This window comes from Aptenodytes patagonicus, chromosome 1 (genome assembly GCF_965638725.1).
Source record: "Aptenodytes patagonicus chromosome 1, bAptPat1.pri.cur, whole genome shotgun sequence".
In the NCBI taxonomy this organism is placed as follows: Eukaryota; Metazoa; Chordata; class Aves; order Sphenisciformes; family Spheniscidae; genus Aptenodytes; species Aptenodytes patagonicus.
In genome coordinates this window covers 182,999,681-183,026,625 of record NC_134949.1, presented here as the reverse complement: position 1 = coordinate 183,026,625, position 26,945 = coordinate 182,999,681, and positions in this window count along the sequence as shown.

Here is a 26,945-nt window from a genome sequence, read left to right as displayed (position 1 = left end):
TTCAGATATCAGCTATTCCAAACCCCTCTGAAGTCCTAAAAATGTTTCGCACTTTTCCAGATTGTTGGCTTTTCTCAGTTAATATTGATATATATCAATGTCTTTTGACTTGCAGCAACATTACCTTGTCCTTTGATCTTGTCATGTCTTAAACTCAGTGCAAGGTTGAATTTTGTCAATACTTAAAATGAGAAACTTCCTATAATATAACACACTGTGATTCTGGTGAATCAGTACTGTTCCTTCTGAGTCAGAACTGACTCAGCACAGTGGGTTTGTTTAACTTGTGTACTGTTTAATTTGTCTTCCTGCCCTACTGGATTTTACCATGCTGATTCTACAACTTGGCAGCCAGCCAAGTTAAATCAATGGGGGGAAAAAAAAAAGAAAGGAAAAAAAAACCTTCAATGACTTTTGTTTCAGATCCAATGTCAGGGGAAATTGCTGATAAAGGTGCTTCCTGTTAAAGAACTCGTTAATTCAAGGTCCCATCTATTTATGGACATTAAAGATCTGAGAAGGATTTTGGTTTTGGATTTTTTTCCCCAGTTATAGTCAGTATTTATCTTCATGTTGAAGTAAAAATGAAACACAGAATTTCATTGCATTGTAAGCACTTTTTAGTGCTCTTCTATGTCAGTGGTATGCTAAACCTATATTATTAATTATTATGATTTTTTAAATGGATATTACAACATATGTATTCTGACATTTCCTGATCACGCTTAATATTTTATAAGGTTTCATTTATACAGGCTTAATAATTTATCATTAGATTTGTATGTATAAAAGTGTAACACACCAAGTTGCTAAGTTTTAAATGTTTGTTTTCACCATCTACTAATGGGTTCCTGATCTCATGCATGTGTAAAATGAAATAAATTTTCCCTGTACATATACGATGAAATCTACTGTTCTGGTTTTGTTCAGGAGGCCTGTGCCTTTTGAAAAGGTGTAATAGAGCTAAAAGCTGTGGTATGTCCATGCATATGTACCAATGAGTTTTATAACTTGCCTAAAAAACTGAGGCTCATGTACCAGACACACAGGTACAGAATAAATGAGTTTCCCTAACCATACTAACCATGTGAAAACTACCATCAGAAGTCACTTTTCCAACTCAATTTTCTGTTTCTTAGAAGGTCATTCATGTAATGCAAGCCACCGATGTTCTACCTGAAACAAGAATAACAAACTGTCTTCTAGTCAGTCTGGTATATATAACAGGGTAGTGTCTAAGCAAATATCTTTTGAGTAGTTTTTTCTATGGTTAAAAAATTCTGTATAAAGAAATTGTCTCATGAAAAGCAAGCAAGAAAACTAATTTGTCTTCAGAATACTTTTTTTACTCCCACAATGCAAGAAGAAACAGAAAAGTTGTTCACTTGTAAAAATGCATATGAACAATGTCACCTATTGGCCCCCTAATCTATGAGTTAGTATCACATAAAGTCTTGAATACATACCCAAAGAGGACTATTTAAACAAACAAACAAAAAATCCAGAAAAGGTGTCTTAATTCAAATAACAAACTGTGTCTTTTGGCTTCTTCCCTGGGTTCTTTCTAAATATTGTGTAACCATTTCATGGAAGGGAGCATTTACATCCTCAAATTAGTCTGGTTGTCAGTAATTTATATTTTCTCAGGACACTTCCATGTGATTTGTGTGGGAAATGATTTGCAAAGAATGTGGTTCCACTCTAGTACAAGAAAACACATTCCTGAACCATCGAAGGAAGAGGAGACAATTAAATCAGAATGTGATTTCTGCCTTTACAAATAGTGTGCAAAAATTTAACATTTTAGATTAAAATGAATTGTAGCCATATGTCTTATTCAAGCATTGCTTCAGTCAGTTTTGACCTCAGACAAAGGAGTGAAAGGTCACATTATTAATCCACAATCTCTCTCCATTCATGCTGTCCACCCTTCTTTTTGGTTCCAATTGAATGTAATATTATTTTAAATGGAGGTATCAATGAGTTTTGAAATTAGATTTTGGAATAAAATATCCAGTTGTATTTGTAATGTGTATCTAGTATATTTATCAATATACTGTGATAGATTTGATTTTGCAGGTGAAAGAAAAAAGTGCTTTATGAATCTTTCTATCACACAGCTATGAATGAAGATTGATTTCAAGAATCAGCTTTACATAAACATTTTTTCTTCAGAAAAAAAGCTTAGAACTTCAGTGAGCATCTCAGTGTCTTAGAAGTACCACAAACATCTCTGACTGATGTTTGTTTATTCTATTTGTCATGAAGATTGACCTGAAAATTCTGCCAATAATAAAAATATCAAATATTGAAGTGTAGTAGAGGATGAAAGCATAAAACAAAACTAACATTACTACTGCATGTCTTTTTAAATTTTTCATTTTTTTCATGTTTTTGCTTGCCAAATTCAGTATGTATCACCTTCTTTTTCCTTAGTGAGTTAATGAGATCAATGAGATTTCAAAGTTTATAAAGATATTCCAGTTACAGCATATTTTAATTCTCCCCCAATTCTGAAAAACTTCTTTAGCTCTCAGAAATTCTGTTGTTCTGTACACCTGGTTTACTCAAGAATTGAATGTATGCAGCATTAGACTGGCTTTACATATTAAAGACTCACCAATCTGCCCCAGCCTTTAAGGTAAACTCCAAAGTCAAGCAGAACTCTCCTTACCTGGAATTTATGAATGAAATCCCATGAAGTCAGATTGATGAAAGCCAGTTAACTTTTCGAAGATTTTTAAGCAAATTCACATTTATAATTTTACATTACATCTGTTTTTTAAATTTCATTTTTGCATTCTTCCAGGTCCAGTTATCTAAAAATTATTTTAACTCTATTGTTACTATATATTGGACTGAAATACATATCACATTCAGTCAAAAATTAAAGGAATTCATAATCAATATGTATTTTAAAAAGGCAAATGTATGTATATATGCAAAATGCATATAAAGTATAGACATGCATATTTATATAAATATAAAACATGTAAGTAAATAATATTCATTTATTTAAAGATAAATAAATAAAATCTCTCTTAGATGAACTGTTTGTAATTGCAAAGCCATTTTGCTAAGGAATAAATTAGAAGTTTCCTGCCTCTTCCATTCTATTTATCATGTATAAGAGGAATGTTACAGTCTCTCTTCAAACATCCTTTCATTGTTTGGTCCCATATTTTTTGTATACTGTTGGCACAAAAGTCTCATTGTACTGGTCTTTCAATAACTATCATAAAAATAAGATCTAATCAATATATAATAAATATTCAATTTGTTCTTCTGGATCTGTTGTGATGACATATAATTAGGCATTTCTATTACTATTCTTTTTTAAATAGGTTCAAGATGTTAAATGACATGGAATATTTATGGAATATGTCTTTTAGTTATTGTAGCATTTAGATCGTCATACACAGGTCAGTTATAAATTCTTATGATTACTTTGTCAGAAAACACTCGTAAAGCTGGAAGACAAGACTTTAAAAATGCTGCCAGTCTTGCAACTTTACTGTTACTTCAGCAGATTCATAACATCAGTGTTTCATTTTCTAATATTGTATTCCTGGAGCAGAAAGCAGAAGAGGGAGAAGGAAAAAGACATAGTGATAGAGAAGCTGATAATTTGATGCCCTGGCAAGCAGGATCAACATCCTTCTGAGGATGAATGAAAAGAACATGCTGCAGATGCCGATGTACTTTCACTTCTGACATGCTTACTGATAAGCAGTGTGTAATACCAAAATGAAAAGATAGAAAGTAATAGAAGTTTTCTCTGAGCATGACTTCCACTGCACCTGAGCAGCAATTAGAATTGCTTTCTGGGAAATAATTGACTAAAAAGCTAAATATGGTGTCATTTTACATTATTATCAAATGATAGCTGCGCATGCTTATGTGAATGTGTGTGTGAATATATTTTGAAAGTTTTGGTGGGGTTTTAGGAGGTTTGGGTTTTTTTAAAGAAAATGTTCTTTCCTATTAATTTACATATAGACTTAGGCATAAGGAATGTAGAGACAAATACAGGATAAAGCATCTTCTGGATCGCAGAATCCCTGAAGGTCAAAGACTGAAGTTCACACTTAAGGCAGAATAAAATTCAGAATGTCTTCTGTTTAGCCATCCCAGTTATTAGGCTTCAATTATCAGTTGCATTTCTTTTCTTTTTCATTTTGTATTTAATTCATTTCCAGATTACAACATCCTTCTTTTGTCTTGGTGATATTTGGTATAGAAATGGTCAAGCCAAGCAATTTCATGTCACTATCCATCAGTCATCTGTCTTGGATGAGTAAGGTACCTAGAGTAAAATTCCCTTCTGTTCTTGCTAGAAGATTACATAGAATTCCAATACCTCATCATTAAGCACTGGGTGGGACTGTCTAAAACATTGTTTCTAGTTCTCTACATGCTATTCAGTCTGTTAAAAGACATTAAATACAGAAAGGCCGTAAAAATATTTTCTTCTCACCTTGAAAAACACATGCCACAAAATGCTTCATAGCACACAGTATAAGCAATACAAAGGTCAAAATCTACAGCTAGAGCATGCCACAGAATGACTGGGGAACTTCCAGTGGTCTTGGCCTTTGTGACTATTGAAAATTTGTTAAGAAAAAATGGACATCTTTGATCCTGTGCAGCAGGATAAAACTAGGGAGAGAACATATGAGACAATGTACTTCTTTATAATGTTGTTCTTCAGGGGAAAAAAAAATCCAACAAAACTGTTGTGGCTGAAGAAGCTTTGAAGGAAACATTTCTATGAAAAAAAATAGCGTAGGGTCTTAGAATCACAGAATCATAGAACAGCTCAGGCTGGAAGGGACTTCGAGAGATCATTTGATCCAATCTTTCGTAGGAAAAGGAGACTAGAAGAAATTACTTAGCAACCTGTTTAATTGCATCTTGAAAACCTCCAGGGATGGTGACTCTACCATGTCCCTGGGGAGGTTGTTCCAGTGATTGATTTTTCTCACTGTAAAAAATTTCCTGTATTGAGATGAAACCTCTCCCAATGCAACTTGTACCGTTGCCCCTTGTCTTCTCCATGTGACTCCTTGTGAAGAGAGAGCCTCCATCTTTTTTGTAGCAATCCTTTAAGTACTGGAATATTGTGATGAGGTCCCTCCTGCACCTTCTCTTCTCCAGGGAGAAAAGACTTAACTTCTTCAATCTTTCCTCACAGGGCAGGTTCTCCAGCCCTTTGATTATCTTTGTTACTCTTCATGGTCTTATTCTATCAAGGCCAGATCCAAAAGAATACTTCTGCTATGGATGAAAGTGCACGGCCTAACATAGGATGAGATATATCAGTACCCAACAAGCACAACGCTTGAAGCATGCTTCTTGCCAAGATCTCTAACCCACAGAATGTTAATCCATGCAATTTCATCATTGCTCGAGGATGGCTGAGTAGTGCGTTGACTCCCTACAGAGAATATGGACTTTGTATATGGAAGTTGATTACCTGATTCCCTTAGGTACTTTTCAAAGAGCCCACTGCATGCATTTGCAAGGTCAAGGCCCTAGCCATTTATCAAAACAGAATGATATTCTGATGTAACTGTTTCTGTTGCAAAAGCCCTTAATGAATAAGACCTTGAATGTTTAAAAAAAATTAATATGGTTTATAGCAGTAATCCTCTTAAATACTCGAGTCTTTGCCAGCTTTTAACTAACAAGCTCAGTTATTAACGGCAGCAGTCCTACAACACTCAGGGATTATTGTCTAGGCCTGCTGACAATGCACTGCTAGTGACCAGTTTGCAAAGTGCAATCTGTTATAGCATTTCACAGTCAAATCAATGTTTGAAATTGCTTGAAGCGTGATAACTTGCCTCTTATACCAAACCCACTTTTTTTTTTAAATAAACAGCATTGTATCATTCTTTTTATCTGTGATTAAAGGTTATGATTATTACCAGTGTAAGTTACCTGGCAGCATTTTTTAGTTTGTGGTTTGATCAGGTAAACTTGAAAAGAATATCAAGCATAAAAAAAATAACTTTACCTTTAGCTATAAAAAAGGGACAGATCTGTCAGAAGGCTGTCTACCTTCTCTTAATTCTTAACATGGAGTTTCTGACAAGTATACAGATTTGCCTTAATTATTTATTCATTTCATTGAAACCATCTTCATCTGCTTTAAATTTCTAATAAGTCTATTTAAATAAGGAGAATCCTATTTGAATGTTGATTTTACATTTGAAAATCCTGAAGGTTTCTGTATTCAGAAAGTGCAAGCATGAGGCTTGGTCTTTGGTGTAATGTCCCTTGTTAAAAACTGAGAGAATTCCACAGAACGATCTTTTAAAAGACATAATTCAGAGTAGTCCTAATTTTAAAATTTAGCTGGTGTAATTTAAACATCTACCTGTCTATGGCTAATGCCACAAAGGCAATAAGGCACCTAACTACTGCTCTGTGAACACTGTCTTTCACCTGCTGCCTAATCCTGGAGCCACTGGAATCTCCCAGACAGTTGCATTTCCTTTACCAAAAAAAACACCCCAAAACAAACACTTCAGTGCCTCCATCTCTTCTTCCAGTTATGTTTACCTTCTAATATTTGACAGCATCAACCTACCTTGTACAGACTGGTCAAGATTCTGAAAAGAGCCACTGCCTGTTGTGAAAGCCCTTAATGATCAAGTGGTCTTCTCTATGGAGCAGTCACTAAAGTCTTCAGAAAATGGTTATTAAGTCAGTAATTGTATGAAAGAATTTCAGCAAAAAGAGCTTGTTATCCTTTACCCACTGACTTGGATAATTTCCGGGGCAGGATCTATATAGCTTTTGTGTCTGATTTGGAGAAAAAATTGAAATTTGGATTACCTTCCTGAAAGTAGAGTGAGTAACTTAATGGTGTTCCAAAGAAAATAATGTTCTATTTTAACATAAATATTTAGATATTAACAGAGTCAGACAGAGTGAGTCTGTAGTTGGGGGATAGTGCATTTGCTAGGTATTTGTCTAAAAGAGAAAAAAATTGAATAAATGTTGATTGCACAGCTTTGTTACCCATTACTTTCAGATTTCCATAGATACCTGGACATACAGATGAACATTATATTAAGCACAGCTATTATTGAAAACTGTCATTATCATTAATTAATATTAGCAAAGCAACAAAATATCCCTTAGTCCTATCAGAGCAAGTGTAGAATTTTAGAACTTCATAGAATTTTCACTGGGTTGGCAAAACACAGTTATATGCTTCTTTCCTCTTGCTATAGAGAACATGAGAGACCTTTGTAAGCTATAAGAGGATATAACTGAAAGACTTTCTTCTGGCCAGGAAGTTGGACAAGCTGTGATATGATACAGGTGCATGGAGCATCAGGATGAATAAGAGTAGCATATTATGTCTTGACTGAGCATGAATCAATGCCATTTTTAGTTTTAAAATGCAAAAGCCTATTCTGCTGAAAGAACAATTCAATAAACTCAACTGGTAAGCTTTATTTTAAGAACTATTAGGATGTTCCAACGCTAGTGGTTTAACGTAAAACATTACATTACAGAATCATGCATTATATGATATTGTAGTGATATACCTGGGCAAAGAATTCTGGAAACTCTGAAGAAAGAAAAAGAAACAGAGAGGAGACGTATGGCAGATCATAGAAATACATGATTAGATATTGGCTTGCAAACAAACAGTAAAAAAAAATTGTGATGAAGATTTTGTATGTTTCTGTGGAAGAAACAAGAATTCCACCTGGACAACAAAAGCCCCAAATGGATGCCTGTGTTTTTTTTCTATGCCAGCATAGCTTATAGGGAAGGGGGCTTTGTTCTTTGCTTCACAGATGGTAAGAGAAAGAGAACTGAAGGCTCTGCAAGACATTTCACAGAGACACATCTGACAGGTGATCAAATCATCGAACACTTCTCCCTGAAAAACAATGTTCAGATGTAGTCTAAGCATACACCCTGTGACAGCAGGAACATACTTTCCTCTGTGTTGACATTCATTTTAATAATAGAAAATGCAAGCAGAATTTCTGGCAATGACAACAACAACAACAAAAAGTATATGCCTTCATGTTTACGATGCAGAACTCTCATCAATTAATGTATTTCTTTACTTGGGGATGTCTGTTTTAATAGGAAACAACTTTTGATAGCATATGAAAAAGTAGTGACTCAGATGTGGAAACACTGTGCAGTCTGTTTTAGGAGTAAATGGTCTTATTCAGTATAGGATTATAAATGTTGGTGAAAATGCTATTAATGGTGTTAACATGATGGCTTCCTACTAAATCATGTCCTTGATATTCAGAGCTAAACACATAAACAACATTTCAAGGCTCCTGTCACTCAGAAGTACATTTCTGCAGAATATAAGCATATCTGTCACTCTGAAATGTATACAGAATTTTTAAAAAAATGCAAAAAAAATGCTCATTTTTAACTCTCCATTGTCCAAAAATGACTCAAAAAGCCTTCAATATTTCATGAAAATTGTAATCTTAATCTCATAGCTCAAAGAAATAGATTGCCAGAAAATATTTTCCTCTAGCTCTTGTGGCTTAGGTTTGTTGCCTCACTTCATTTCATGTTCAATATGAAACATCACATGTGTCACATAACCTATCTTACATATTCCAAGTACACCTACTATAAATTTACAGAAGCTATTAGTGACAAATCTATTAATGTGAACAGTTAACCAGTACTGACTTTTTATACTGTGTTGAAAAGCCTACAGCACGAATTCTGAGTGTTTACTTTCTTCATCTAATGACACAAAACATTTTATTCACCATTTAAAACAGAATTAAGCAGAAAATTTTATTGGGAGTTGGAATTAATTTTCAAGAACATAAGACTAGCATAAACACACTAACACAACAAAGCTATACCAGCCAACCTGTATATTTGCAAAACCGAACATTTTGTTATGAATTAACACCCATTACAAAGAAACAACAGCTGAGGATTTGATCTTTCATGTACTCTCTAAAATGTTTCTGCATATATGGTACTTCCATAAAAATTTGATAGTAAATATGTGATAGTATGTATTTTGTGAAGAAATTCTGTACATCCAAGATGAGACAAGAGCTCAGTTGTCTGACTTACCTCTGATGCAAATTAAGTGATTTACACTAAAACTACTGGTTTTATTACGTTTCATGATCTTTTGTACTGAAGGAGATTCTGCAATATTTGGTACATAAAAACTGCTTTCCATCAAGATATTTGGTGAAATCTACGGTGCACCTCAATATTGTAAAACACAAAACAGTATTGTTGAAAGCTCAGATTTTATCATTGTCTCATAAGAATACAATGCATATAGTGGATCAAAATAAATGTCCATGTACCCCAACGTCTTTTTCCAAGCTTGGGCCATTATCAACAGTTTAAAGACTAAGAATAAGTAGAGAGATGCAAGGAATGACACTTCCTGACTTTCCCTCCTGTTTTCCTTTATTCCTTATTGTTTCTGAAGAACAGAAAAGAATATTTCAAGGCATAACATTCATTGTTCATTCAACATAAATAATTAATTAGTAAACATACAGAAATGTGTGCCTCCTTTTAGGTAGTGAAAGGAACATTTAACTCTAGTACTCTAGCAAATAGGCAACAGATTAACTGTTCATTTAAAAGATGTCAAATTAATCTAACATAAATTGAAATTATATTTACCTTTTCAGCTCTGCTAAACAGAAAGCTTTGAAAAAACTGTTTCCAGGAAACTTTTTTTCTTTTTTCTTCTTCTTCTTCTATTGTATGTTTCATTCTATGGTGCAAAGGAGAAATATCTTTTGCATTTTTCCAGATGGGCACATGATGGTCCAGTTCCTGCCCATCACACACTAATAAATAAACCAGTATAACCATGAGGTGGAAGGTGGAAAAGTGATACAGTTTCAAGTACTTACATTCAGTGCTTTGCCCTAAGCTGGGCCTATAGCAAAAATCATGTTCTTAAGAGTACAAACTAAATAGTGCACGTAATTGCTGTTCCATTTCTCCATCCCTCTTGTGCAAGGAATTTTGTAGGGTTTTGGGCTGGCAGAGCTGAATTGTTCCAGAAGTTTATTACTGCAGTCAGGATGTATGAAGGGGGCAGATAATCATACCATTCCCGTTCTCTTCATATTTGGTTTATGTGAGCTGTAACAATATTCTACATAGAAACTTCATTTTCATATTTTTCTAGAGTTGCTTTTCCTGTTATAAAGCAAGACACATTTGAATGTCTACAATTATTAGTTGGTATTTTCTGCAGAAGTTATCCATGGGAACTTACTGAAACAATTAAAACTCACCCCACATTTTTCCATTATAGCAATTGTAAACGTTCAATCTGACATTTGACTAACCACGTAAATTTTAAAAATATTATTTCTTTGTAACACAGCTTTTCTAAGAGGTTTTCTGGGTGTGTCACTGAAAGGAGACAAGACAAGAATGCACCTTGTTAGCTGGTAGTGTGTGGGGACAGTAAGAAAAAAAGGCTGTTTAACAAACACGTAAAGAGAAGATATGTTACATGTTCTTCTACATTCCTCACAGCTATGACTGACTTCAGAAAATAGGCCAAATTCTGTATCAGTTTTGTTGGGTCAAAGCTCTTAGAAAAACAGATGAAAACTTTACATGAACATTTTAATATAAGACTTTCCCTTTTAGTGATTAGAAATTATTGAAAATCATCATCTCTCTTCTCTGTCGGGAGAAAAGGTGTTTCTTCTTGATATTATAGGATTACAACAGTTTGTCAGTAGTTTATACCCTTGCGGCTTTCCCACTCCAACTTATGTATTACTGTCTCTACTGAGGCTGACTGATCTCTTTAAATTATCTCATATTTTCTCTACCTAGATGTAATCACTTTCATGATTGGACTTCAGCAGTGTTGCAAATGAGGAAAAAAAGCCTCAGAGGCAGTCTTATTACCACATCACCAAATCATTGCAAATAATGCCTGAAATAGTTTCTTTCCTAGTATCTTTAATTCTCTTGTAAAATGCAGGAAAGAGAGGTCATTTTGAAAAGTGGTAAATATAACTGGTACTGTGACAAAGACTGTGTACACAACTGAAGGTAACTTAGTGAAATACAACCTGATTTTCTGATCTAGGTTTTAATAAATGTAAAAAAACCCAAGAAAACAAAACAAACACAAAAAACAACTATTTTTTACTTTAAGAGTCCCAAACCAGTGTGAAACCTTAGACACAAATCTTCTTAAAGTTTCCAGTCTAGTCAAATATCTATCATAAATTAATATGTTTAATTGAAAATCGATGAAATTAAGAGGTGGAATGTCTGCTACAACTAACAGAAAATGAATTCATTTTTAAGTATAGAGTGTTGTCATAGCTTTAAGATCATGTAACCTGATCTTCTGCAGAGCTAGAAATGAAAGATTCACAAGAAAGGATTATCGGTTACCCAGTAAATATCTGACTATTTTCCAGTTAGAAGGTCGCTTAATATTTTGTCATTCTAGATAAACATATATAGATATGTAACAACATATACTATATTATGATATTATGAAATGCATTTTATTCTATTATCATATTATGAGAATATGCTGAGAAAAGAAAATATATACTGATATGTGTATTCTACTTTTAATTATTTTCAAGGTAATTCCAGATATGAAGTATATAATTGCTTTCCCAGTTGATTATTGTACTGAACTGGATTTGATTTTATTTTGTAAACATCTAAGTTTGGATATCTAGATGTCAACAATTGAGCTGAGTGAAAATAGACATTGAATTTTGGAAGAGCCAGATAGTTCCACTGATATTTTGCTGGTTCCAAGGGGAATATGGCAATCATAAACAAAGTTGTCACTATATGACTCAAAGTTAAAAAATATAACACTTTATATAATCATATAGAAAGGATGATATAGAATAACTGTAAATGTATATTAAGTATAATAACATATACATTTATTTGGAATAATATATAATTACTATATATGTACATATGATACATATACAACATATACATATACATACATACACACACATGCACGTATAAAATCATTACAAGAATACAGCTTTTCCCAGCAATACATTTTTCTTATTTCAAAGAAATGCGGTAGCAGTTAGTTTCTAATATCACCAAATGAATCTGTAGAATATTCAATATGATGATTTTCATTAATGTCATTACTTCAAATCAAAGACAGACATCTATATCTATGCCTATGGCATTGCACACAAAGACTTTGTTAATAGCACAGTATTGATATTGTGAAGTTGACACCTAAAAATCAAGGAATGCCAACAGTAAGGGTCTACCATACCTTAAATCTTTTCTCTTTCTGTCATATACATAACCTGCAACAGACCTTAATTATGTGATCATCTACTACTTTTCAATTGAGCCTTTCCTCATTTAATGCAGATAACAGATGGCATTCATTTATTAGCACCTACTCAATATTTTCTTTCTCTACATTATTCAAAGTGTGGTCCTAGGCCCTAGGAATTTCTTACTGCATATTTTGTTCTGAAGGCAGTATTATAAATTTTCATCTAAGCTTTTCTGTGAGGTTGTAATGATGGCACTTCCAAAATATTAATATGTTTGCTTTCACACCATGTGAAAGAAAACTGAAGCAAAGAGAAAAAGGTTAAAATATTTACTTTTTCTGAATTTTTCATCTTAAATGCCAGGTAGTGAACATCATGTAGGGCATTACATATTTAAAGTGCATTTCCTATAGCCTCAGTCAAAATTCTGGTCCATCTACACTTCTATAAATAAGACAAACCCCAGCTCAGAAGTCCAGCAATCTGGAAAGAGGGATTACATAATTAATGGTAAACTATTAAGATATCGATATTAAATGATTTGCCTTTATCACTCAGAAAATGTGAAATAGAGAGAGTGAAAGGATCCGCTTCTCCAAAGTAGTATTTATTTGCTTGGACTGTGAGATCATTTTTCTGTTTCTACAGATAATCTACCATGAAAAAAAATAGGATGTGATCATGTAAGCAGAAGTACAAACTGTGTACATGCATGTCCAAGCTCTTGCCTGTTTTTTCACCTATGACATTAAATCTATTAAAAGATTTCAATAGTAATAGCTATAACAGCATTTAAACTGCATCATGTAGTTAGAAACATTGATCATTATGTCTGTAGGAAGGCAGCTGTGGTAAATTAGACAGCAAGTTAGTTATAGCATTTCCTTAAATTTTACTGCACAACTTCGTAAATGTAATAATGTTCCTTTAGCACAGATGGGCCTGTGTGTATGATTTTCTTAGTTAAAAAACAAACTCACTTTGAGTTTGAAATTCTAGCATGTGGAGTCATACTGATTTTATTTGCTTCTCCAGAAAAGCAGAAACTTTTGGATAGATGGCCCTCCTCTCTGCAGTACCCTTTCTCTTTTCTTAGTTCTGTTTCCTAGGCAGTCCCAGTCTTTCCTATTCCACAACAGCTTCTTATCTGCTCTATATCTCCTGAAGTTTCTTCTTACCTGGCTTTCCCCCCCGTCAAGTCTCTGCTTTGTTATTTCTTGGAGTAACTTTTTGTTCAAATTTAGTGTTATACTCTTCAGAAAACTTTTTCCCATTTCATTCCTAATTTTTATATTGGTTTTCCTACTAAGTGACTTCTAGTTCTCACTTATGTTTGTCCATGTACTACTTCTTCCCTTCCTACACCCATCTACCCCAAGTCTCCAGAACAGTTCTTAAATTGTTGCTGCAAACATCATCATGTGGGTCTAAGCCTCAGCTAGATCCCCACAGCATATAAGGTCTCTGTCCCAAAGAACTTATACTCAAGGTAGTACAGTCCAGCTGCCTCTCCTGAACTATTCTTTTTTGTACCTCTTGTTGACAATTTTTCCTGACTCCTCCATAAAATCTATTCATTTCTCTCATCATTTATTGTTCTGTCTGTATTTAATTAAAACAGCTTCTTTCTCCTTGCTGGCTAGAATTTTTGCATTGATACTTGTTTCACCCTAAGTGAAAGACAAAGGTTTTCTACTTTGCTGGAATATAATAGAATTCATAGTGACTGTTTCAGGACAGAAACAAAAACTGCCCCTGTGATATGGAGTCTCCCAGTCATACCTGGGTACCCTTGTCATTATACTAAAGTCAGACAACTTTTTGAGTTCCCTCTATTCAGCCCCATGATGAACGCCTGTTTACACGGGCAATTCATTCAGCTTGGGTGTAGGCTTTGTGGTGTTAATCTTCTACAAAGTGAGACGGGCTTGAAACCCAGATTTAAACTCCTCGTAACAATGTTTTTATGTAAAGAATGATACTGCCACTACCTCCACTGTTGGTTTCTCAGGGAGATATCTAGCTTAATCTGTGTTACAGTGAGAGGCCTAAGGGGTCCTGTAAAGTAAATTGCCTGAAATGTTTTCTGGGATCTAAGGTAGAAATCAGTTGCATAAGTCTTAAGTTACAGGGGAATAGATGAACTGAAAAGGTTTTACAATGTGAAATTTGAGAAAAAACTGTAAGTAGTCTTGTTATAAATGGTAGATTATGTTGAAACCTTAAACTGACTTTAGTTGATATATGCAAAAGGTCTTTTCTTGTAGACTAAAAAGTAGCACCAGAAAGTCCTTAACTTTTGGTTTGTAAAAAGTTATGCCATTTGCCAGATGACAAAGATAGTTTGTATGCTTGAATTTTCCTGGCATTCAGAATTGTTCCAATTTGTGAATACTTGTGTAAAATTCAATTTCCTTTTACTTATAGACTATAAATCCATCTAGAGATTTAAGTAGATGATTCAAGAGTTTGGGGAGGGGTTCAGTTGCTTAAACACAGGTTACCTAATGCCATTTTTCAGGTCATCCTGTTTCATATCTGACAGCACCATGTGGGTGTCTCAGCAAACATAAGACATCTCAATTGGCACCATGATGAGGCAGCTGAAAGCCATCCTTGCGAAGAAATTAATCTCATCTAAATGTAGACACCTACAACACAGACTTTTACATTCCAGCTAGTCATTACAGGGTCATTTTCTAGTCAATGGAGAGCAATAAGTACTTCAAGAGCCTAATGTATCTGATTGAATGTATATGTCTACTCTAGGATGAGATGAACCATGCCCTAAAGGTATCTTTTAAATATAAAGGTATCTAACAAGATTAGCTGAGATTTGGACATCTATATTGTAGACATCAGCATTTACTCCGATGAATAGGACTCATGTGTCAGCAGAAGTGAAGGAATTTCCTGGCAAAATGAGTCTGCCAGACAATGATGATTCTCTAAAACTGAAATATCTAATTATATTTCTGAGTTTGGTACATTGGCTTCCAGGTTGTCTGGTGTTTCAAAACCCACAGCTCAAAGTTTGCCTTCCTATTGACTACCTTGTAATTCCAAACTCATGGGTGAGCTGGCAGCCCGGGCGACTAAGCTTTCCCAACCTAAGAATGCAGCTATGCTGAAGTCAGGCACACTGAAAAATCACGCAAACTCAAGCAATCTTCCACTCAGGATGGAAATATCTTGGAAGGATTTCTCTTAAGCTCTGGATACTGAAATGAATTGCTGACAGAAATCAATACTATCTTTGCTAATGTCACAGGTGCTCACTGAATTCTAGAATATGTGACTCAACATAGAGCAAAACAAACTATGAAATGAATGCCACATGGAAAGGTGTAGCAGGAATTAAATGGAAGCAAATGAAATACACAAATACACCGATATCTTCCATTGGGAAGATGGAATTCACTCGCTTCTTATCGTCCAGCTCTGAACTTCAAACTGATGAGTTTACATGTATTTATTAAATAAATTTATTTATTTATTAAACAGGTGAGTCTGGACTTTTTTTTTTATTTGCCATTGTTCTGTTGGATATGTCTAAACTGAAATACAGGTTTGAAAATAGTACTTGGGATTTTAAATATCATATCAAGGATATGAACAGGTTAGATGATATTGCTATACTCCTCATGGAATGAAGAAAAAAAATGGAGAAATGCATTCTCCAAAATGTAATCTGTTTCATAGCCTATGAAAAAAGGCCGATTAATACATTTCTTATGATGTTTGTGAATTCATGACAAAGCTGCTCACCCAGAGGAAACAGGAGAAACAGCAGACTGAAAGTTTATTTCAAAGCTGACCTTCTAGGTGGTGCTCCAATGACACCCCTTATAGTACTACACTCCAGTACTGTAGTATAGTTATTAGAATATAATAATAAAAAAAATTTCTTGTTTTCTGTGTCTAGTTAAGTTGGCTATAAAGAAATGGTTGCTTTTTTTAATGGTCAATTAAACACTTATGATTACATAGCCAAAGAATCACAGCTTTCCTTACAGAAGATACTTGAGTTTAGTATGGCATATAAATCAGCAAACATATTTTAGAACAAGCAAATGACTAGACATTAGTAACAAGCAGACTGAAAATATCATGAAAGCAATTAAAAATATTTATAGACTATGTTTCATGAAACCAAAATAATACTCATTTTTTCAGGAGATGACTATTTACTGTAAATAATACAGTTAATGGCATTCATTCATCATATCTCACATTAATTAGATTTTTTTCTTTCCGTTAGGATCTATGAAACAGTTTTAAGTACCAATGTCAACAACAGTTAACATGATTAAAACTGCATTCCTAATAAGAAATTTATCCCAACTTGTATTAATGTTTATTTTAAAATGCTTCTGTGCTGTGGAGCCATCTGTTTCTCGCTAGTTATAGTACCTGAGTTCTACAATCATAGGACCCAAGGGAGATTTTCACCTATTTTTTCTTCATGGTATAGCAGGCATTCACTACTTCGTTTCTTCAAAAGCAATATGTCAACTGAAGTTAAGAAGTTGTAGTCAACAGGAAAATATTTGCAAACTTTTAAAACTGAAACTTCTTGACAAGTCCTCTAATTGTATTGGTATACTTGTTGGCTGTGAATTTGAAATTGTTGATTTCCTCACATCGTTCTAGGAAGAAGGGAAGAGACACTAGCAGTCAAAATCAGTCATGTTTCTGTATTTATGTTAAAAAATACACTAGCTTTGCAAATAAGCTTTCTTTAAACATATGACTTTTAAATCACTTTTTGAAGAACATTAAAATCAATTAAACAATAAGTAAATTCTCATTTTAAAAAAGAAATCAATCAGCTGTCATTTTTGATTGATTATTCTGGAATAGAGCAGTGTTTAATCTATGAATTTACTGCACATTATTCTACTACTATAAAAACAGCATATGAATTAGGTATGACATGTCTCACAGTAAATTGACAGAAAATTTAGTTTCCCTTTTGAAGTCTTGGTTGTAGCATGTGATCATCTGCTCTTGATTTGGTAGGTCAGTCCTGTTAAGTACAAAACTATATTACTTTCTAATAAAGGTCAGATTTTTAAGTAATAAGAGCTACAAAATTTCACGTTAAAAAAGAATATATGGTATATAGAGGTAAGGTTGTGTTTTACGGGTTTTGCCAATGGGGATTTTGTACCAAAGGTAAATCAGGCTTGGGTGATATTACAAAACACTGTAAAATATACATACATACTTTAATCAGATTGAGACAGAATAGGGATACATGTAGAAAGGCATATATATAACACTCAAGATTTTGTCTGGATTGGAGAAAATATACAGTCCTCTGTATTCAGTAAACTATAACATGTCATGAACATGGATGAGGATTTTAGTAAGAACCAAATGACTTAGTATCTTGGGCAAAATGCTTACTAAAATCTTGGAAGGAAGGGAAAAAGGAACCAGAAGTGAGGTATTAAATACATCTGATTTCTCTACTACAAATACAGTCAAAAATCAGAGTACAGTAGAATCACTGTGTCCCCAGTGTTTAAAATAAGGTTACACTAAGAGATCTATTATCACATACACATTATATAAGTGATGGTGATATCTGTGATAAATTAAAGAGCTTAGTGACAAATTGCATTTATCATGCACTTTAGATCATCTCACCTGCAGTCTTTCTACTAATTGATTGCCGCTGGGACTACTTTTACTACCATATTTAGCCTGACTTGCATAGGGATAGGAGAGAACATTCCTAACTTGCTGGGCAGCTGGCTCTGCATGCCTGGTGGAGAGGAAAAATAAGGTTGGCTGTTCACATCTAGCCTATATATAGGTATGGGACATTACAGAGCACCTGTTCCTAGTCTGTCGGGATTTCCTGGTTGGAAAACTGCTGAGTTTAAAACAGACTGGAGCCCGTGTTTGCAGTCATGAAGAGTGCAGTGAAGAGGGGCTGCATGAAGGTTACGTCCAGTGTTAACCAGATGCCTCAGTCATGCAAAAGCATAAGTACATTCACTATTATCAAAATACTAAATATTATATAATAAACAGTACAGCCAAGGCACAAGAAGAAGAACGGGAAAGTAAAATGCATCTCTCGGGTGAAGGGGACTATGGGAGTTTCATTTAAAAATGAGATCAGAAACGAGAGTGGCATATAGGGGAGAAAGGCCTTGAGCAACCTGACCTAAAAATGAATTTGATCTTGCTTTGAGACCTCCAGAGGTCTATCCCAACATAAACTAGCCTGATGCCATGGAAGTAATGAGTAATAATATTTTCCATAGATTCCAGCAAGAATTCCTTTTCTTGGGAATCTCATCTGTTTTCACTTCTCTCAGGTTTTGGGAATCAAACATTTCAGGTGTGATTTACTACTACTTTCCTTTCTGTAATATAATAATAATAATAATAATAATAATAATAATAATAATAATAATAATAATAATAATAATCTGCGTAATATAGGAGGGAAATCTTGTGTATCTCTGGGGTTTTTTTTTTGAGAAAAATGAAAACTGTCATGCTCCTATGAACCTCAGAGCTCCCTTTTCCTGGCAGACCTCCAAGACTTTTCTTATTTTATGCAGTCTTTGGAGTAAAAAGGAGGCTGCCAGTTGCTGATTAAAGTCTCCCTTGGCTGTTGTCCTGGCTGGCAGACTATCTTCCTTTTTTTTTTTTTTCCTATTGGTTATTTAATATACTTTACTCTACAATTAGCCCACAGGGGTTTGCTAAAGGCAGACACTCCTATCACCCCCTTTTGACTGTATGCAGTCATACAAATGGTGCCAGATTACAAACTCAGATATCCAGAATACTTTGCTAGGAAGATCTGCATAGCAGCTTCTACTGAAGCTTTAATTCTAAAGCTGTCTTTTCAGATATATTCGGTGCTGCTAGAACTAAGGAGAATCATTATAACAAAAATGTACTGATCTAATTCTTGTAAAAATATTCAGCATTTTAACTTAACATTCAAACACAGACATTGAAAGAAATTGAAAGAAATTTGCTACCAGCAAAAAAGCTGGTAGCATTGATGTGCCATTGCAAACTAGTTGAGAGTGTTTATATAATACTGTAGCTGCCTTCAGATGCTCTCATCCCTATTAGGACATTCATGACAGCAGTAAATTACTTGTCTGCATAATCCTTAGCAGTTAAGACTACTAGTACCATAGGCAGAGAGATATTTCCTGATTTCACCCTTTGTGATATCCCCAAACACTCCCAATTAAAACTGCAGAGTTCAGATTATTCTTACTTAGGGAAGTCAGACATTTTGTACAAATTTTTATTTTCATATAAGCTAGGAGAAAGTCTCAATTAACCAGAGCAGAAGAATTTTCCTTCCATAGTTTCACCAAATAAGTGAAGGGTTCAGATCAGAATCTTGCTATGGCCAGATATGGTTCCAATAAGAATTAGGCTACAAGAAAGATGTCTCTTGTTAGTAGTGCCTCCTGTAGACACAGGTGCTGTGTGCTTTCTAAGTGTACAGCTCACTTTAGCTTTGAGTCCTGTTAAGGACAGGTCTCTTCCTGTCTCTTAGGATGTCTGTCAAGGGCATGAAAGAGTATGATGCACAATTAAGATAAATTATTTAATTAATTTTGGCACATTTTGTGATATTGTGGTGCAGGACTATCTGACCAAGTGCAAGAGTAATTGATAAAGATGACTACATTCCCTAAAAGTTTTACAAACTGTAATAAAAAGCTATGCTATAAATCCGAAATGACCTGCAAAACTCAAGGGAAAAGTGAATATGATCTCTTCCCAGTTATTCTAGCAGAGACAATATAATTTTTGAACTTCATGACAGCTCTATTGCTTTTTGTGCCATGTTTTGGCAGTGTGTTATGGGTACCTTCATCCAGAAATGCTCTTTCATCCAAGACTGCAAAGTCAAGACTTTTCTTGTCATCCTTTTATGACATTGTAACTTGAAAAAGATACAACACTAAATACAATGGAGAAAATGAGCCAGAAATCAGCACTATCTGAAGTCCATTTAATTCTGAGTGACTGAGTAAAAATTTAGTCATTATGGCAAGGGCAACACTTTTGTGTATATTTGTTTTTCATGAAAATGATTACAAACAGGCAGTATTTTACATATTCTTTAAAGAAAGATTGTATATTAAAAAAATGAAATTAATTTAGTTGAAAGATATTTCTTAGGTTACAGAAATAGATTCAGTGTATAGAATGATGAAGAGAAGGGGGTGAAGCTTTTTGCAATGTTATGTTTGGGATTCATCTCACCTGAAATATATATATATGAAATGTAACATCAAGGTCTAAGCTTGTTTGCTTTTATAGGTAGTGGAGAGAAATAGTGTTTTCAGAAGGCAATTCATTTGATCTTTCCTAGATGCCTCTCTTATGAGGTGCCTATTGCTTTCCATTGAGTATACAGCACAAGATAACTAGCCTAGATTTATATGTCTATGTCATGGTTATTTATGACAGACAAATTCACCGATGTCACTTAAGTACACACATAACACAAACATGAGATAGGAAGACAGCTTCTACCCCGAGGAAACGGCAACCCCAAAATTAGAAAAAAATGACTGAATTATTAAAAAAAAAAAAAACCACACACACACCCCCCAAAAAAATCCCAAACTCCCCCAAAACAAACAACCAAACAAACAAAAAAAAACATCAAAGAGCAGTGTGATCCTTGGTGGTTGTCTCTGCATAGTAAGGATAGTACAGCTTCACTGATGCCTTGTGTAGTTCTAATTGAAGAGATTTCCAGGAAGGTACTGGTGTAGGTGTTGATAGCAAAAGACAAGCATTAAGAAAGATTATCTGAACATTTAACAAGTGAATCCAGACATGTAGCTGCATAAAACTGGTCTTGTCTCAGAACTAATATGCAGGAAGGTCATAGATAGGCCAAATATAAGAATCCAGAAGGAGGTTCAGATCAAAGACAACATTCAATTTCTGGACATGAAACATTTTGATGGCTAAACTAGGGCAGTAGGGAGATCTGGAAGGAAAGAATAAGACCTCTCTTCCAGACATGTTGAACCCGAGCTGCTGCTGAGGTTGCCATGAGGAGATGCCAGAATTCTAAAAACAAAACTTACAGAATGACCCAAGATCAACATTTCAGTGAGAACCCTGATGAATATCACAGTTTCATAGTGAAGTGTAATCACTAGTTATTCAAATAAATGATAATAGCAAAATCTAGTTATTGATGTTTTCATGCTTGGTTAGAGTTAGAAATGTTAAGTACACAATTAAACTTTACATCAGATGGTAGATTATTTATGAAATCTTCCTTAAAACTTGTTGGCTTTATTAAGCTGAGGAAAGAAAAAGCCAGATAATAAACATGATGTATGTTTTAGTTACCAACAAGCTTGTATAGAAAAAATATTTGAAGTTCTAAAGTATGACTGTATTGACCTTATTCAGTCATAGTAAATATTACTCTTCCAAAATGTGAACTGCTTCCATAGGATTCCTGGAAGACTAATGTGAAGAACAGTGACAAAATTGGGCTCTATGTGAAGATGCTGCCTTAATCAAATTCCAAGTAAAAATACAAGTTTCATTATACACACTTTCACAGAGAGGAAAGAAGCTGTAGTCTATCCAACCAGTATGAAGGTGTACCCACAAAAAGTAAGCCTGGCAAAATGAGTTAATGCACATTTATGGCAAGTGTTTTGTATGTTTTGTTTAGAAAGTATACTATGCAGAACAATTAACTTAAAAGGATCAAGTACATGTGGGAAGGAAGATTATCAGAGGAGACTGCAACTAAGGAAATGTTTTGCAGATGTACTGCATTTAAATTAATAAAATCTCATTAGGTTTTATGTTTGCCAATAACGGCTGGAAAAGTTACCATACATTGTAGGAACAATTACCCAAATCTTCACTGTCTCATTAGGTTTGTCATACTGTTTTCATTATAATACATTAGAACTTGCAAGTGAGCCTTCAGTAATGACATATTGTTCCAATTCTCCTTTCAGCAGGCTCTAAGATATTTTAGTATTTGTGTTATAAGCCAGCAGGTGTCTTCACTTTGTTTTTTTCTGAATCAGTTTTATACACAGACCTCCAGACCCAGAATGGAATGCAAAAGGGCTTTCAACAAGCACATAAAAATGAGTCTGATTAGAGTAGAGCAATACACACTATTTTTATGTTTTTATGATAATTCAAGGCACTAAAAATGTGCATCTTTAGGGTATACATCTATTCCTGTAAGTCCTGTTAGTGAAAGCTGTATTAATGTAGATAAACCATGTGATATATAAAGTTTGCAAATTTGCATAACAAATGGAAAGCATAAAGCTGATTTGAATATCTAAGGCATTATAAACTTCAATGAGAACAACCAACACTGTTTGAGCTTGTAAGGCACTTGCGTTCAAATGAGTAAGATTTAAAAAGGATATGATTTTTAAAACACTTTGAAGCTTCCTACTTCGGGTCTTAAGAAGCTCAAGTTTAAAATAAATGCTGGATTTAAGTGAGGTGGGGGAAAAGTTTAGAAACAATTTGAAAAAGAAATCACCTATATTTATACCTATTTGGTATAAAAGTCACATGACCGTCAAAAAATGAGAGGTTGTTTTGTGTGCTGTCCAAGAGAAAATAAAACTCCAGTAAATAAGCTGTCTTAGATCTGCAAGGATACCATTGTTCATTTTAGCTACATAACGAAATAAAATGTTTAATATCACATTAAGATAGGTTCTTGGACATCACGAAAATCTGACAAGAATATTACACTTACACCATTGCTATAGCTGGATTTTCAATTGCTTCAGAATTGTGATATGACGCTGTTTTATGTGATAACCACAGGCTGAACATAGTGTCAATAAATGTGGGCTTTACATTCAAAATATTTAAAAATAAAAATGGACTTTTCTGATTTATTTTCATTTCTTTAAAGTTACGCTTTTTAATAGCTTTAATTTCTCTTTCTCTAAATGTTTCATATTTATTCCTAGAAATGGAGAAAAATGAAAGCAGAATCAGAGAAAATAAGGAAAAATAAAAGAAAAAAAAAAAGTCTAACAGACTATAGCTGGTACTGAGGGACATTTGCCATCTTCTCCAATCCTGTCTCTCTCATGGAAGAATGTGAGGAAAAGAAACAATAACATGCTTATTATAAATTTTACATGAACCAGCCTAACAATTAATTTTAACTTGATACAGGATTAGTTGTCTAAAATCAAACAGCTTATTAAAAGTACCACAATTAAAATTGAATTCTTGTCCTGATTTGATAAACAATAACTGTTTCAAGTGATTTCTGAAAATTTCTAGACAATGTATTAAATCATAGCCATCTCTGTGTATAAACAAAGCAGTTGTTGTCAGGGCGGAAAATTAATAGGGGCTACAAAATGGTCTCTGATCCACTGCCTATTTTGCCTTTACAGCAGCCTTGCTACAGCTGTGTTCACCACAGAACAGAACAACTACAGTTGTGATAAAAATTTTTAATATTAATTGCTTAAAACAGCAAATTTTCATCAGCTTTCCATTAGCATGAAACAGCATGAGATTCCTCTCAACAAGCATCAGGCACAGTGTAAATAACTTTAATGAACTACCTATTACAGACAGAAATATGTATACAGGAAAAAATAAATGAACCAGTCTCTGGAAGTACCTATTTCTCCTCTAGAGTGAAACTATGGTGACTATCTGTGGATTTTATCTAGTTATAGACCAAGATATTCAGGTCATGCACTCATGAACCTGGAGAGGGGAGGGAAAGCAGAAATAAACCTCAACAACCCATAAACAAATGAGAAAACCTTCAAAAAGTTCATAAGAAATTGTAGGGAATCTGGAAAATAAAAATCAGAGTAGTTTTTGTGAAGCCCAAAATATAAAAGTATCCTGCTTTCTTAGAAAGTTAGCTTTATAAATGCTAAAGAAATATCTCACAGAGTATCACAAATCTATTCTCTTTACTGCAACAGAGCACTCTTTATTTGTTTTACATTAAATATATACCTTGTCTTTTATTTATTAAACAGACCGAAAGCCTAAGAAAAGGCATACAAGAACATAGAATTATAGTACTGCTGTGACAAAGATAACCAAAAATCATTCTGATATCAAACAGGAGATACTTTCATGGGACCTTTCCTTGACAGAGGTAAAGTATAGCTTTTCCCAAACAACTCAGTTGGAGCTCTTCAGTGCTGCTCTTGAGCCATAGTGTAATGGACTTCATAACAACTTTACACCTGGACAGCTTGCTCTCTTACCCCATATTACTCCATTTTATCTTCTGCCTGATGGTCACCCCTGCTGTTACTTATTACTGTACTGATACCCTTGGGCCTGCTCATTTTAAGATACAGGTTTTCTTAATTAATGTATTTCTTGCTGCTGTATTTTTTTCTCACTTTTAATTTGTCCATGAACTTTAATTAAGCTCCTTCATCATGGCTCACAGGTTTGGCAAGCTTCATATATATATATATATATATATATGCTCACCCAGCAAGATGACCCAAGTTTTCTAACTCTATGAAAATTCTATTACTTCAGTTCATGTCTTGCATAAGAGAGTTAACAATAATAACAATGGGATAAAGAGATTGACTTAGGTTCATTATTTTTAGCATAGAAAGTTAATTATTTCTCTTTTTTAACAGAGAAAATACATTGTGTATAAATATAAATTAGATTAAACTAGCTTCTACGTATTCAAATATTTATTTAAAAATTACTCTGAACCAAAAGGGTTCTAATTATTCTCTGAAAGTGTCAGTCAATAGTAGAGTGCACCCACTCACATGTACTTATTTCACCATTCTTTGACATTTTTTTTTCACATACCTATCCATAGTTAAGTTTAATAACATGTAAATAAAAATCCTCCAAAATGTTTCAGAAACATCATATTGTGATCAAATAAAGTGAATCTGGTTGGTCCTATAAATATTTACTTGGATTTTCCAGGTTCCTAAGGATTTCTGTTTTACCTGCTGCACCTCATTCCTGGCTGATTAACAAATCTAGCTATGAACAGTGAGCATGCACTTTATTTTCTCATCTCATTTGCTTTAGATTATGTTGTAAAAAACTTGTAGAAAATTCTGGGAAATTTTCTCATTGATGTTAATAATTCATGTCAGTTAGTACTATGTATTAAGCTAGTCAATCTATTGACTTGAGAGTGCTACATGTTAGATTCTGTTCTATTTAGTGATATTACTAATATTTTTTTACCTATATTATATTTTCTGAAATTTCCTACTTCTCTAAGAGGTTACAAAAACTAATAATGCAACCCAAATCTTGATTAGAGCAGACCAAACTTTTGGACCTTTTTACCCTGGTTTCTCAGTAAATCTTGTCATATTAGTGTTGTGGCCTGAAGGACTTCACCTGTTTTTCAGTAGTAACAAGAGCAACTTGAAGGATTCTTCTGAGCCAAGAATCACACAGCAACCCCAATTTTATTCCTTATTGTTTCTCTACTTACATCTGTGGTCAGACATGGCACAGATAACATACCTCTTATCTGAAAACTTTTCTTCTCCATTGGGGAAAGCAGTCATTCATATGTGGGAAAAGTGATTACCTTATCATTCCCATTTCTATTAGCTTGGAGTTGACCATGTAAAAGAAGATGCAGCTGAGGAAGCTCTCTCTGAAGTTCCCTCATCTCTTCTGGATAAAAGATGGCAGGCTGGATAGAAATGGCACATACTTGGTACCTGATTTATTTAATCATATTTGGTCCTGTTTAGACTCTCTGTGGATAATACCCACCCTTTTGGCATGTTACATGATCCCTCTCTAATTCAAAGAGTACAACTACTTTGCCCTTAGCCATCAACTGGGTTAGTTCAAGGAGTTTGTGCTGAAGTGCTAGGAGAGCAGCGTTCAAGACTGTCACTAATCAAGTAATTGTGTGATAGAATTGTGTGATAAAACACCAATATGTCTGCTAAAAATCCCACAGAAATTACATTAAGAAGATATAAAGTTTCAAAGTCAAACACTTAAAAGCTAGGAATCACCAGAATTAGGACTGATCAAGCAATCTGAAATCTACCTCATGAGTTTATTCATTATGAGATGTTTCTATTGGTATGGTTGCAATGAAAGACTATACCATAATGCATATACCCTATGTGGCAGATTTAAGGTTGCAGCAGCCAACTGAATTCTTTTCTGTTTTACTTCTGCCTGAAGATTACTTACAATCACTAGGATTTACTTTGCAATCTTCTTGTTGTACTTTGAACATAGACTTTCTTGGGATGAAATTGTAATTAATGCAGGATGCACCTGTATAAGTTACACCTACACTGTGTACATGCACAGTCACAGTTTGCAACTCTTAGGGGAACATTTGTCATTGATTAAGTGGAGCTACTTGAGCAAGAGCTTTGACCTTATTTGATTGCCTGTCTGAACCCTCAGCAAGGCACCCTACAAAGAGCCCTATTTCTGAGACGCATATTGTCCTGTCTAGGTCACGTATTCCTTCTTCAGAGAAAGAGCTGAAATGTAACTTCTTTATTCCTGTGTCAATACATTTTTTAAATCATGTAAATCCTTTGAAATGTACTTCTTAACAGTGCCAGAAACCAATCATAAGCTCTTGCCCTTTGA